Raw genomic sequence first — 15,883 nt, forward strand, 5'->3', positions numbered from 1 at the left:
ACTTTTTTTTTTTTACCTTTTACCCCTTTTTTTATTATTTTTTTTTTACTTTTTGCACTTTTTTTTTACTTTACATGATCACTGTCATCCATTGGATGACAGTGATCATGTCCCTGGTGACATCTCTCTGCTCTTGGCTACACATGGCAGCCAGGAGCAGAGCAATTTTGAATTTCCCGGGGCTCGAGCCCCTCTGTGCACACGCCCGATGTCAATCATCGGGCGCGCATGCGCAGACGGGGATTTCGGGTCCCGGGACATCGGGACATCGCAGAGGACCGGGGGTGAGTATCTTCACCTCCCCTCATGGATCCGATCCATGAGGGGAGGTGAAACTTTACTTTTGTTTTACTTTTTAAACTTTTTCGCGATCACCGCTATCGCAATGGATAGCGGTGATCGCGGGCCCGGGGACCGCTCACAGTGGTCCCCGGTAATACCTCCTGGTTCCCGGCTACCTTCAGGAGCCGGGAGCCAGGAGATTTTAAATTTGCCGGGGACACCCGGGCTTCTGCGCGTGCGCGTGACGTCATCGTCAGGCGCGCATGCGCAGAAGGCCGCCGGCGGGTCCGGGAGGACCAGATCTCCGGGGAACACCGCCGACAAGCCGTGTGAGTATTTTCAGCTGCCGTGATGGATCCGATCCATCATAGCAGCTGAATTACTACTTTTTTTCACTGTTTTATTTACTTTTTTGCGATCGGCGCTATTCATTTTATAGCGCCGATCGCAATGCCGGGGGGGACTGCGCGCATCCTGGGATGACAGCTCCATGCTGTCGGCTACCTGCGGGCACCGACAGCATGGAGCTGTCACGTCCTCAGGCCAGTGGGCATCAATCCAAAGAGGATGCATAAAACTACGTCCTCTAGGATTAAGGCCCACTTTCTGAGGACGTAGTTTCCCGATGGGGCCGTCGTTAAGGGGTTAAACTTGGACCTGAATAGATCTATAAGGGGATATACATTTAGCTCTAGAGATCTTCCAACATCATTGGTTATCTGTAACCCCAGGTATTTAAACTGATTGGAGATCTGGAGGCCGCAAAGTGAGTCGATATCTGCCAAACGGCTTCCCCTAGAAACAGGCATCAGGGCTGATTTAGTCCAGTTGATTTGAAGGCCCGAAAAGTCACCAAATATATTAATGAGATTTATTACGTGGGGGAGGGTTGACTCAGGGTCCGCCAAGAAAAGCAAGAGATCGTCCAGCCTCTGTTTGAACACTTCCATTGAAGGAGAACCCACCAACGCCCGTGTTAGTCTACATCCCTTAGCAGATCAAACTTTTCTTCCCCTGCCCCCCCAATCCCACCCTCCCTCCCTTGTTAAAGTATATGAGATGTAACAAATTTCCTTCCCCCCCCCCCCCCCCCCGCCTCAGTCCAGCTACTACCCTAGGGTGTATTTGCATTACTTTCAATTCTTGCTCTCTCCTTTCTCCCCAAGAGGGGAACCCCTTCATGTGGTGAGAAGTCGGTTCAGGCTGGGTATTTCCAAGAACAAGACCCATGGTTGCCAGGTTTTGAGGAATAACTCCATTTTATCTTCCCTCATGGCCGACAGCTTTTCATATAACAGCATTCGTGAGGTTCTTGTAATGACCAGCCTAAGTGTAAGAGTAAGTAAAAGCCATTGGGAAGCAATATAGATCCTGGCTGCCATGCAAATATGTTACGACAGTTTATGCTGTCGATTGTTGAAACCAAGGGGTTTGTCCACCAAGAGGCATGTCGAAGGGGATAGAGGGAACATTTTACCCAAGACCTGAGATATGAGATTGATCACCTGTCACCAGAAAGACCTCACAACTGAGCATGCCCACCATGTATGGGATGTCAACTCTAGGGTATTAAATCCCCTAAAACAGTTTGGAGAGGTATTGGGTGAATATTTATGAATTATCGAGGGGACTAGGTAGGATCCATATAGGATTTTAAGCAAGGATTCAGCAAGCGTTACTTGATGACTACCTTTTGAGATAAATGTACAGCAGTGCTGCCATCGGGGTAGGGAGAGGGAAATATTTAGGTCTGAATCCCAGCGCTGCATGAATAGAAGTTTAGCTCCTGAAGGGGGCTGGTTCATATTAGCATACAAAAGGGAAGTAGTGCATTACTGCAATGGGGACCCTATACAGGTTCTTTTGAATGCCGAAATGACAATTGAAGTGTTAGTGGGGCCCACCAAAAATCGGAAGAAGCTGTATATTTGCAACAATTCAAAACAGAGAGGTTCTGGGATTGAGTATTTCTCTGACAGTTCTTGTGGTGTGAGGAGTTTGCCAAGCGGCATAAAGTGGTATAGTAAGGTTATGCCTCTGGTCTGCCACCATGGAAAACTATCCTTCAGGGAGCTCAGGATGAATGCTTGATTAGGGATAACCAGTAGCAAAAGCGGGAAAGATGACATCATGGAATATTTAGACCTATATCTCCTCCCGATCAAGAAAAGTCCAATTGGACATCTATAAAAGCGTGGTGGCGCTTTATAGATGATATCTTTGTAATCTGGGAAGGCTCCGTAGATGACTTACTACAATTTCAGAGTTCTATAAATGCAGTGTATACTGAATTAAAATATACTTTAAACACACTCTTTAAGAGACATCTAATTTTTGGATGTACGTGTGTTGAAGACTCAGGGCACGTTGATAACTGATTTGTATACCAAGCCCACAGACCGGAATAACATCCTCCGCTATGAGAGTTTTCACCCGAGACCTATGTTAACATCCCTTCCTTGGAGTCAGGTCTTAAGGGTAAAACGTATAACAAATGATGGATCTTTTGAGGATCGATTGGAACAGATGTGTTGCAAGTTTAGATCTAGAAGTTACCCGACACCTCTACTGGACAGCGTTAAAAGAAGAATCAGAGATGTAGATAGAGAACAACTTTTTGTGCCCAAAGCAAAAGTAGAGAGCAAGAGGGTTCCTTTCGTGATGACATATAGTGACATGAGTCATAAAATTGCATCTATTGTAAAGAAACACTGGCCCATAATACAGAGAGGCTGTAGAGGCATACAGGAGTTTGAGACAAAGCCTATGTTAGCATACAGACGGGGAAAGAATTTGAAAGATAGTCTGGTCAACACAGTGACTGATGTTAGCAGAGTTGGTGGACAAGGATTGTTGGCACCAGCATGTGGGGGCAATTTCCCATGCCTATCATGTGTTTGTTGCAACAACATGGTGAGAGGTGATTCCTTTAGGCACCCCTTAACAGGTCGTGCTTTCTCGATCAAAGAAAGATACACGTGTAATAGCAATTATGTGATCTATCTGTTGACTTGTCCCTGTGGTGTCGGTTACGTGGGAGAGACTACACAGGAGGTCAAAAAACGGATTATACAACATAAGAGCAATATACGTACAAAACAAAAGGATTTACCAGTCTCTAGACACTTCATGGAATGCCAACACTTAGTTAATGGGGTTGTCCCGCGGCAGCAAGTGGGTCTATACACTTCTGTATGGCCATATTAATGCACTTTGTAATGTACATTGTGCATTAATTATGAGCCATACAGAAGTTATCAAAAGTTATTCACTTACCTGTTCCGTTGCTGGCGTCCTCGTCTCCATGGTTGCCGTCTAATTTTCGACGTCTAATGGCCAAATTAGACGCACTTGCGCAGTCCGGGTCTTCTGCTTTTCTCAATGGGGCACCGTGTAGCTCCGCCCCGTCACGTGCCGATTCCAGCCAATCAGGAGGGTGGGATCGGCAATGGACCGCACAGAAGCCCTGCGGTCCACCGAGGGAGAAGATGCCGGCGGCCATCTTCACCGGGTAAGTAAGAAGTCACCGGAGCGCGGGGATTCAGGTAAGCGCTGTCCGGTGTTCTTTTTTAACCCCTGCATCGGGGTTGTCTCGCGCCGAACGGGGGGGGGGGGGTTGGAAAAAAAAACAAAACCCGTTTCGGCGCAGGACAACCCCTTTAATCAACTCCGTTTTAGGGTTATTGACAGTGTCCCTGAATTGAGTAGGGGAGGGGACAGATCCTTGTTGTTGAAACGCAAGGAATTGATGTGGATCCACACGCTTGATACCATGCACCCGAAAGGGTTAAATCTGGAATACTGCTATTTACCGCATATTTGAGCCGTTATTTTTTAACACGTTTTTTTTATTGTACTGATGTCAACACTGATCCCTGTTTTTCTCTTTGTTTCAGCCTGCTGGGTTATCCGGTCCCCGAACACAGAGTCACTTCTACGTATGCACGATTGAATTCATTTCCACGCTGTTTTTTGATATTAAGCTAAGATCTTATAGGTCGTTTAATGTTGATTGCTCGGTAGTATCGGCAGTGGTCTATTTTTAGATATAAGTATTGGCATAATAAAGATTTATAATATTGATTTGTCTTGGTTATATATTTGTTGTGGGTGGCTGTCAATCATTACAGATTACATAGCCATGTATACGGATAATGTAAGAGCATTCCTGCATGGAATATGAAAGATCAATGTTTTTGGAGCTTTAATGTTTTGATAAAATACTAAACGTTTATATGAGTGGGAGGCACTCACAACATAAAAATTTGTGATATATATGAGTCCGTTATGCCTTACTATTCTATGGCATATAAAACAGGGCCATGCCAGTGTCTTTTTTATGCCAATGTAATGGAAGTATATATTCACTGGCTAATTACCGTGGTGATTGGATGCAGGACACCTATCGGCTATAGAATGACATGCTTCTACAACATGGTCAGGTGTTACCATGGATACCAAAAGGTTTACTCTTAGTGGATCGCTACTTGGACATATGATGTGCCGGGATTGAGCGGAATGACGTCACGGGTGGGCGGGGCGCGCATAGACCATGCGACGCCGCGCGTTATGTTGAAGCCGTGGCTTCTATTGGGTTATGCCAGGTTCTAGCCCACTGACGTGATTGATAGGTGGGGCGCGCTTGGATGACGCAGCGCCGCACGGGGTGATGACATCGCGGCGTCGGCCCCTGCTGTTGTTAGGGAAGCGCCGGAAGATGATGCGGCGTGGTGCATTGTGATGACGCTGCGGCACCTTCCCTGGACACCGGAGCTCAACTATTGGCTGAGTGAGGCTGAAGTGCACTACGTGGGAGGCTCTGTGGTAAGGCGACCGCAACCAGCAGCTGATAGATATACATTGATTGTAAGATGGGAGTGGTGATTAGGGATTGATTGTATTGGTTGACATGTTTGTACTTTTAGCATATAAGTTGGGGGGATAGAGGTCAGATGCATGCTTGATAAAGACCAGCAATGGTCGAAACGTCGCTGCCTGTACCATTTGCTTTTATGGATTTGGAATAAAAGAACATCTTTTTACATCATCTCCTTGTCTGCTGCGGATCTCCTTCACTTTCCCGATCAAGAAAAGGTGATGGGTTAGCGGTGATAGATGTTGAACTGTTGTGGGTTTTATATTTTTGTCACATAAGACTGCCCCGAGTTCAACCAGGGCCAGAAGGGAGCCTCCAGATCTGCCCACAGATGTCTGCCAGAACCCGCAAATATGGGTGGGATTTGCGACAGCTGAGCTACCAAGAAGTATTTTCTCAGGTTCGGGACTAATAATCCTCCAACTCATTTATGGTAATGCATAACTTTTTGCTTGATTCTGGGTCTTTTGTTCCTCTATATAAAATGGAAGATACTTTGTTGCATTTCGTTCAAATCGGTTGTTGGCATACCGTACCGTCAGGGGTCGCTGGGGTCGCAGTGGCGACCCAGCCCCTGCACTGAGGGGGCCTGGAGGCCATATGTACATTCAGTGCATTACCGGCTGGTCGCTCTGTCTGCAGCACCGATCACGCGTCAGACAGTGCGGCCAGCCTGAGAAGACGCTGAGAAGAGTGGGGGGGGGGGGGGGGGGGGAGGAGGGAGGCAGCCACATGGGCTGGCAGGGAGTTGAGCACAGTGATGTCATCATGTGTTGCCCCTGCCTCTTGCTGGATGGAGGCTGCTGCGTCTGCCTGTTCTGCTATCACATGGGGAAGTGGTCCAGGCCCCGGGGTATGTGCATATGTGTGTGTGTATATATGTGTATATATTTACATGCGTGTGCATCCATCTATCCATCTGTCTAGATTATATCTATTTCATATCTATATAGCATCTATTTTTCTATCTGTCTAGATTCTATCAATCTATCTCATATTTATCTATCTCTCTCTATCTCATATCTATATATGTTCTATCTATCTATCTATCTAGCTATCTATCATCTGTCTCATATCTATCTACGGCTGATACAAGTTACATCTCTCTGTATTTACTGTATACAATTTCACACACAATTAAAAAACGCATCAAAAACACATGCGGTTTTTAATAGTGTATTTGGTCTTTAAATATTGCATGCAGGTTTTTTATGTGTTTTTCCTAATTGTGCTTCTAAAGTACAAATGCAAATAAGGGAGATGGAATAAATCCTCCACAGTGCCACCTACTGAAAGGCAGCATTCCTTCGAGTCAAAGTGGGACTTTTTATACAAGTCTTGCTACAATGACTGGGAATAAAGGAATGCTGCCTTTCAGTAGGTGGCACTGTGGAGGATTTATTCCATCTCCCTTATTTGCATATTACCCAGAGGAGCGTGCGTGGCCATTTGAGTCTCCTCACTTATTTATAGTATATAGTTGCTCTCCCTAAGGAGAAAAGAGCGTTTCTGACCTCTAAAGTACAAAAACATGAACCCCCCCCTAAGGCCACTCTCACATGTGTGTTCAGGAAATGCAGCTTGTAATCATGGCATTTTTACTAGAATTTCGAGCAGCGTTTTTGAACGCATGGTACAGCGTTTGACAGCGCTTTTTAATGCACCCCATCATTGTGATAGGTGATGAGGTGTGTTAAAAAGCATGCAAACACAAAAATAGAACAGACAGATCTCGAAAATCGTGGCGTTAGGAACACTGTGTTCAAAAGGTTTGAGTAACCCCATTAAAATCAATGGGAGTGTTGTACCGTGGTTAGTACGATGCGCAGGACACCGCACTAATAGCGATAAAAAGCGGTGTGTGTGACAGTGGCCTGCGGGGCTACAAACAAATTTTCATGCAGTGCAGAAAATGTGTCATGTTTGGAAAGATTACACCAAGGGGCAGATCATGTATGGAAATTCGTTTGGCAGCTGTATGTAGCATAATCTAGGTATTAGTACGGGGTGGGTGGGGGGGTCCCATTGGTCTCAGGCTGTTTTATTTTGCTAGAGTGCAGCAGCGATATCAGTGTAAATCTGGACCGAAGGAGGCACCCCTGGAAGTGAAGCTAGAGCTCGAGCAGCAGGCAGGAGTTGATCTCTCATTTTGGAGTAATGGAGCTTTAGGCCTAATGCCCACGGCCGTGACAGGCTCCGCAAGCGGAATACCGCAGCGGAACCCGTCACGGCGCCCCCCCCAGAGACCCCATACTTACCTCCGGATCCGCTGCCTGGCGTCCCGCATGGCGCTTCGGCACGCATGCGCAGTAGAGCACATGACGCGCCGGTAGCGCCATATGACACACCCACAGCGTCACATGACTCGTATGACACGGCCGGCGGTAGGCGGGGAAGCATTTGCACGCTTGACTGCAATGGAAGACGTCCGCGCGTACGCTCGTGGCAAATAGAACATGCCACGGCGGAATTCCGCACTGTCAAAATTGCGCTATTAGGTTCAATAGAACCTAATAGCTGTGGGGCAACGCCGCAGATACGCGGCGGAAATCCGCCTGTGGGAATTAGCCTTTAAAGTGGAAGTGGGGTTAGCAGGTTTCAAGAGGGTGCGATGTATTCTATTGATGCGGAGTGATTCTTGTGCTACTTGGGGAAGGACAGTAGACAACAGATTAGTGGCGGCTTCTTGGATCCGTAAATTTTCTCTTCTGCTCCTGTTCTTGAGGTCCTCACATTTTAACTCAAGGGCTTCAACCCTTGCAGAGCAGTCATCCAACTTGGCTCATTCTTGGTCTAGAGTCTCAATTATCTCATCTGTTTTCTGTTCGAGATCATTTGTACACTGCCCTAGATTGTCTATCTGTTTACTGCATTTTGCACCGCATCCGCTGGTTTGAAAGACTGCTGGCTTAAAGGGTGGTCCCCAGAGTCAGAGCTTTGAGGTGATGACTCCATTTGCATGGGGGTATTCAGCTGGGACCTCGAGAAGAGTTCTGGTAAGGTACTCTGGGTAGTTGAGGGCTGCGCTTGTTCTGTCTGCCCTTCTTTTTATTCATAGTGGGTCCTGAGCATATTATGTTCGTCTTGGGTGTTGCTAGGTGAGGTTTCCATTCTGATGGTTAGGATGGGGTCGGAGCACAGACCATGGGTAGACTGTGGTCATTCCACTAACTGTGTATGAGCTTTTCCAGTAAAAGGCGGTTACAGGGTCTGTAGCATGGTCAGCAGGGGGTGATCAGGCTGTCTGTCATACAGACTCCTTCATTTAAGCTGGAGAAGGTAGCAGTTGATGAATTGTTGCTTTGTGGTGAGAGGTTGTGGGGTAGCTTTCACTGCTTGGGATGGGAGCATCTGGTCAGCTGTGGCTGATCCCTCATGTTGTACTTGGGCCTTTAGGCAAGCTCTTCACCCTCTATGCCTTTAACAGGACCTGCTTTTCTCCCTTTGTGCCTTTCTCGGGGGCTGCTGGAGCTATGGAGTATTCCTGTGTTTCAGGCTCACTGCTGTGGAGGTTCAGAGGGTTTAATCAGAGTTCCCTCTCTCCCTGGAATACCTACCTTTAGGCCTCACTAGGGGGCTTTCTTATGCCACAATTGGGGGCTCTGTGGTTGATCAAACAGCCCCCTCTCCTCTTTCTCCTCCTCTCCTTATGGGGCCTGCAGTACCTGCTGGTGGCGGTGGTTTGCCTCTGGGATCCCCGTCGCTGTGTCCGGATTCGGCAACACGGGTCCTCCCTCAACTTTAGGCCGTGGCTTCACCCAGCAAGCTGGATTGCGATTTTTAATACAGAGATCTCTTAATCTTCTCCTCTTCTCTCAGTTGGAGGCTCCGATGCTGTAATCGGGAGCCTCATGGAAGCTGGTTGCGCCCCGTTGCTGTGTCTGGATTCGGCCGCGTGGGTCATCCCGCAACTTTAGGCCGCAGCTTCACGCAGCAATGTAGGCCACAATTTTTAGGAGCGGCCGATTGGACTGTGCAACCCCTTAATCTTTTCGTCTCCTCTTGGGGGAGGCTCTGGTGCTGAAAACGGGAGCCTCAGAGACTCAGGGAAGCTGATTAGGGCCCATTTCTGCGGGTCAATCACGGAGCTCTCCCCTAATGTGTCCGGCCTCTCTGCTTGCTAGCGGGTTGTATTTTTTAATGGCACTACGCCGGGGGACATATAATGTAAAATATTACTTTTATTATTATTTTTATTGGTGGAGGGATTAAAAAATGTCCAGAAAGTCTGCCATATTTTTGGGTTTTGGTTTTACAGCATACACCATTCAACAAAAATAACAGTCTTATCTGATCAGCACGATTACATGCAGCAGTTGCTATTGATTGTGGCATGTAAGGGGTTAAACTGTCAGGAACTGAGGTTTCTTCTCTCCTGGTGGTTAAAACAGGAGCCTGACTGTCAGTAGCCAGCCGAGCCACAGCCTTAAAAAGGCATATGTGCCGGTTTACAGCTTATTAGTAAAAAGATCAGTAAAAAGGCTAATTGGCTGTCACTAAGGGGTTAAAATTCACCATATTATTATGCACTATGCAAGCGGTGCACCCGGATCTCTCCCCTGTGTGGCATTCAACAAATTTATCAACCTTTTCCAACACAGTAGAAAAGTTGTGCTCTGTACCGCACGGAAGTCTCGCCAACTTTACCTGCTCAGTCCGAACACCATTTTTTCAATGCATTTACATTAGAAAAGTAGCATGAATACATGGATCTCCTCCATACAGTCCTAAATCCACTGCTTCCCTCCACGCAGTACATCAAAAACTGTCTGCCTGCAGCCATGACTAGGGGATGCTCATTGCATAGGAAATAATACTGCGACCGTTGAAGCCAATGGAAGCTGTAAAAGTCTCTATGCATCAAGCTCCCCCTAGTGGTGACTGCAGGAAAAAGGCTATAGCTCTATGTTGGAACGTACAAGGAGTTGAGAGCTGTCCTTCTTCTTACAAGAGGCTCCCATAGCAGTGGTATAGTATGTCTCTATGCTGAGTATGCCCCTGGGAAAATGAAAAGTGCCCCCAGTCTTCTATATACCTTACACAGTTTGTTCATACACAACAGTCTTTGTGGGGAATATGCCACATTAGTGAGTGAGCAAGTGCCTAACCCGGTGTGTCTGGGTTATTATGCAAGTGCCTTGCCATGGATAAGAACCTGGCCCAGGATAAAGATTAACAATTAAATGGGTTTCAGTGGCATGAACTGTGAGCAGTATACTCCATTGTTTTGGCCAAGGTTATGAGGGTATTCCACGGCTCTGGTGTCCGCAATTATAACTCTCTGTATATGCTCTGTATTTGGGGCGCCCTCCTCACGGTATAATGTATACTTCTGTGTTTTACCTCTTGTGTCTCGGCCACCTCGCAGGGACTCTCCTGTGACAGACCACAACTCCCTTCTGGATACAACAACTCTTCCGGCAGCTCCCTGACTGCAATGCTGACAGGAATCTTTCTTCTCCTGGTAATCCTAACTCACTCTCTACACTCACTAACACTGTCCCTCTCTCCCTCTGATGGACACCCAAAGGTTTTCACCATCTATCTCTTACTTGTCTGACTAACTCCTGTCAACTACACACATGGTCACACTGACTAACTATACGGCTCATTTGTTTAACAGCCGTCTTACTGACAGACTCTCTGTGCACTGACAAAGCAGTGGATGCATATCACTTCGGGTCTTTTGGTGTATGGCATATTTTCACATAGGTGTGTTGGATGGGAAACAAGTGTGCTAAAGACGACACACTGAAACTCCCGATATTTTAACTACAAAAATTACTTTTTGGCGGTTCTGTTGGCTTTGGCTGATGGCAACTATTGATTTATAATTGTTGGTCTATGGGAGCCCTGCAAACGCACGTATCTTCACGGCCTTTAGAATGGTACAGCTGTTGCAATCACACAATCTGTCCCTTCCATGGCTGGGCAACCTTCTGGGATCCACTGGCTAAGCAGCCCCTTTGGCATTGTTGCGTATAAGGTTTTGGACTGACAGAACATGTTCTGCGACCATTTTCCCACCGTGGCCTTAACCCTTTCCAGTCCAATGTCGGGCCTGCCCCGACATCATCATTTTCCTCCACAGCTCCGATGTCGGGGCAGGCCCGACACTGCAGTGCAGGAGTGGATCTGCACCCGATCGTCAGGCACATCGGGTGCAGATGCACTCCTTTACTGGTCGTCATCGAGGACCCCAGAGGAGAAGGCAGAAAGGGTTTTTAACCCTTTCTGCCCACTTCTTTATACATTACATAGCGCTCAATTAGCGCTATGCAATGCATAGATTCCGGCCGGCGATCATGTGACCGCCGGTGTTACCTGACCCCCGGCGGTCACATGAACGCCGAGCCGGGAGCCTGCACCGTGCAAGGACCTGCTTACCTGACCAGCGTCTTGTGCATTCTTCTTCTGTCTCCCGACCCGGCGATCATGTGACCGCCTGGTGTCACCTGACCCCAGCGGTCACATGATCGCCGAGCCGGGAGGCAGAAGGAGAATGCACAAGACGCCGGTCAGGTAAGCAGGTCCCTCCCTGCACCCTCCTGAACTCTGTCAGATCAGGAGGGTGCAGGGAAAATGTATTTTTTCTCACTCATTCTCCCAGCTCCAATTTATTTGGAGCTGGGGAGAATGGGTGAGAAAAAATAAATGGATTGGAAAGGGTTAACACCAGAATGAAAGTCTTTAACTACAAACTCCGAGACCTGCTAGTTTCTTGAATGCAACTATAGAATTCTTGTCAGCAAGTGGGAGGTGTTCCAAGGTAGCCTTCAGCTGGATCCATAGCAAACAGAACAGATGAACATCCCGATGCCACTAATGATCCGAAGGTGTGTCCAGCAAATACCGAGGAAGAGGCAACGCAAAACACTTCTATTCATGCTGGTTATAATAAAACAGAGAATTTTAGCTAATAACCTTCTTGTGCTTCTCTTTAAAAAGGTTGCGCCTATACCCATTTTTTTAAACTGCTAATCAAAAGGAGGCCAATAAGGTTACAGCTTAACGCTACTAGTTTTTATGGATGTTTTATTTATTTATTTTGATAGTTACAGACTTGCTAGAGAACGAGGACCCTGGAGGTGGGTTGCAAGTTTTTCTGGAAAAATTAAACTTTTTGAAACATTTTTAAAAATGTAAATTTTTTAACGTTACCCTAGAAACCTACGTTAAAAGTGCATAGTAGTCGCATGAGACCGCATGTTTTGTTATTGTGATGCTAATTTTTTATACGGTCAAACAATAATAGGCAATTATCGCAGAAAAATAGGACACGCTGCAAGAGAAAAATCGCTTATGTAAATGCACTCATTTAAAATACTGGGCTCGCAATGCACAGACATCATGCGTTAAAATCGCCTGTCTGAATGCACCCTTAGGCCTCATGTCCACGGGGAAAATCAGGCCTGTCGTGGATTCTCCATGCAGAATCCCGCAGCAGGTCCCTCCTTTCCCGCGGACATGAGGCTAAAAAGAAGAATTTACTCACCTGTCCGGACGCTGCGGACCTGCCCTCCGTCGCGGCCGGATCTTCTTTCTTCGGCCGGGTGGATGTGCTCATGCACTCCATTTTTTTTAGCTCCCGCGCGGAGAGCAGAAATTCAGGCACAGGTGTACCGTGGATCCGGACGGCTTCCATAGGCTTCAATAGAAGCCCGCGGAAGCCGTCCCCGCGGGAGACCCGCACTAAAATAAAGCATGCCGTGGTTTTATTCCCGCACACGCAATCCACGCCTCAAGGGGAAAATGACATCCGCAGGTATTTAACTACCTGCGGGTGTCCAATGCATCCCTATGGGGCGCGGGTCACACGTGCGGGAGAAACGCTGCGGATTTTAAATCTTCTTTTTACCGTGGACATGAGGCCTTAGACATTCTATTCAGACATCAAGCTAACATGTTGATGTTGGAGAGCCATAATAGTAACTGACAACAATATTGAGAATGAAATGCAATGAGGCTATTCTCCATCTGCTATCTCAATCATGCAGGGAAACCCTTCTGCACCCGCTAACACTCTGCACTGAGGCACCTCACAAACTCACAGGCATCCCAACACCTTTTGGCAGGAATGGCAACCTCTTTTTTCCTGACCTACCTCCACTCACGTGAGCAACGTGGTGTCCCCAAAGCTAGGTACTCTCACATATCTGTTGGCCTAACTACAAGTGTTTTAATCCTTTGCAATCCAATTTTGGATTCAGGGTTTCCTCGGGGGCATTCTCTTTCTGCCATTATACAATGGCGCCGTCTGCTGGCTATAGCCAGTACTGCAGTATGGGACATGCTGGAGAGGCCCCCCGACAACAGAGCGGCCAGTAATATACAGCAAGAATACCCTGCCGGACGTCTTCTGACATCAGAGCTGTACAGCCTTCAATCAGAATGTCTTCAGACGTCAGACAGTGGATTGGAAAGGGTTAAGGAGAACCACCAGAGCCTTACAATAGCCAGGTGAAAGAAAAAAGGCCTGCCTGAACTTTCTAAGACTTGTTTCTGGCATCTTTAACAGTTTTCCCCTCTGTAGGCTCTACATCAGTTTTCACAAGCTGCTGGCTATAAACTAACTGCTATGATGTCTGCCATACACTGCAAGCACAAAAAAGAAGAGATCCTGCTACTGTATCACTATATTTCATATACAGAGAAATAGCAGAATGGAAGACCTTATACAACAAAACAGTGGAAATGTGATATCAATAGATGTAAGGCAGTAAAACACTTAGTATTTATTATCAGCATCTATGAGCGTCTGTGTGTGTCTCTTTCTGCTTTTCTCTTATTTGGTATCTCCTGCCTCATATACTTCCCATAGACTTCTATGGGTAGCATATAATCTAACTTATGAGCCACTAGTCCATCTTGTCTAACAAGTTAGGGTGGGAGAGGAGATGAGCAAGCAGCCTAATAACTGTAGAAAGAACATTTTTTTCATAGATTAGCCTGTACTTTTTAGTTAGTAGAGGCTAGTGACCATTTAAATAGGTTACAAAATAAAAGCATACTTATTCCGTGCTGCTGCCACGCCTCACCCGTCACAGGGGATGCTGTGTGGTTCTGCCACTCCATTTACCCTGCACGCTGGGCTATGTCTGCTTCTCGATCCTATTTCTATGCACACTTCCACTCAGCTGTCTGTAGGGCGCATACGTGTTCTCCCCTCTTGTCTTAAAGGGCCAGTACATGCTCCTAAATTCCATCATCCACGAATCCCTGCACACCTCTGACTATTCAGGGATTGGTGGATGACGGAATTTAGCAGCATGTACTGGCCCTTTAAGACTCATGCAGGGTGCCTAAGCAATTGTTTAATGTTAGCCCTTGTGGCAAAGTATTGGTTTATGTATTCCAGTTTTTGAATTTTGCTCTCTTGACTGTTTTGACCCGCTCGCGACCTGCCTTGACTTCAGTCCAGCCACCACTGCTGTAATCATTCTGTGACCACTGACCTCCCCACCCGGCCAGAACTACAGATTGAGTGGGTGAAATGCTTATTGGGTTGCTGCCTGGATGGAGGTCAACTAAGGGAAACACTATTAATACTGGGGCCACTAAAGGGGTCACTATTACTACTGAAGCAACTATTGTGGTCACTATAACTATTGGGGCTATTAAGTGGGTCACTATTACTCTTGGGGCCACAAAGTGGGAGACTTACTATTGGGGCCACGGCTAGGAAAATTATTACTCATGAATCAAATATGGATCAAAATATGTTTTGGGTATCTTGTGTATTGGTGCTTTCAATGCGTGTAGAATTAGTGTTTTTTTGAAGTGGGCACTGTGCTTCTCCGAAAAATGGGTCAACTTAGTGTACAGTTGTGTAGGGGGTAAATTAATACACAGGAGTGTCACTGAAAACAAAAGAAGGCCACATAGGGTCTTCTAGATCAAAAATTGTGCCAGGGAAGGCCTTGTTCAGACGAGCGTGTTTATGTGCCAACATACGTCCGCACAAAACTGTGTGTCTATTAGAACCATAGGCTCCTTATGGTGTGTTCACATGTCCGTGTTTTATAGGTGTACAAACGCACGTACCTGCAAAACAGAGGACATGCGTGCACCATAGGTCCGTGCTGCGCATCAATATTCCCCATGGGGAGTCTCCTTGTCACTGAACACTGTGACAGCACTGTCACTGTGTTCAGTGACAAGGGGGCTCCCCGCGAAGAGTAAAGAATCCCCTGCCACAGCTCTGGCAGAGGATCGCAAGGCTATTCTATTGCTTTTTAATGGGGCTGCCGACAGTGATTTTCGGGGAAGGGTTTTAAATAGAAGCCCTTCTCTGAAAATCATTCTTAGCTATAGAAAAACAAAATGCTATCTTGTCTGCCACTGCCCGGGCTCAGGCGAGTCTAGCCGCTTGGTCTCCGGCACTGTAATTAAGTTCTTTTAGCAGGCGGGGACTTAAAATACCCAAACTAACCCAATTCAATTTTTCGAAATTCGGGATGATTTTATCGCCTGGACAAACAGGATGAGGAACACTAATAAAATACATAAATGTAGGGGGTGTGGGAAGGGGAGAGGGACTTATTATTTGTATAGTCCCAACTTACTTCACAGTGCTTTCAGGTTTATTTATTACCTCGCAGCAAGCTGGGTGCTCATTTTGCTGAGCTCAGAAGGATGGAAGGCTGAGTCAATCTTGGGATTGAACTTGCCACCTTCAGGTCGTGAGCAAGAGTTTAGGACTGCATACTGCTGCCTTGACACTCT

The 15,883-nt window shown here is 46.7% G+C and overlaps 1 protein-coding gene across 5 annotated transcripts in view; it reads right to left on the reverse strand.

Moving 5' to 3' along the window:
- The window catches only part of TPK1 (thiamin pyrophosphokinase 1), a 585,523-nt gene that overhangs the window by 344,047 nt on the left and 225,593 nt on the right, over nt 1–15,883 (reverse strand). The window lies entirely within an intron of this gene.

The sequence above is a fragment of the Eleutherodactylus coqui genome, chromosome 12 (genome assembly GCF_035609145.1).
Source record: "Eleutherodactylus coqui strain aEleCoq1 chromosome 12, aEleCoq1.hap1, whole genome shotgun sequence".
Lineage (NCBI taxonomy): Eukaryota > Metazoa > Chordata > Amphibia > Anura > Eleutherodactylidae > Eleutherodactylus > Eleutherodactylus coqui.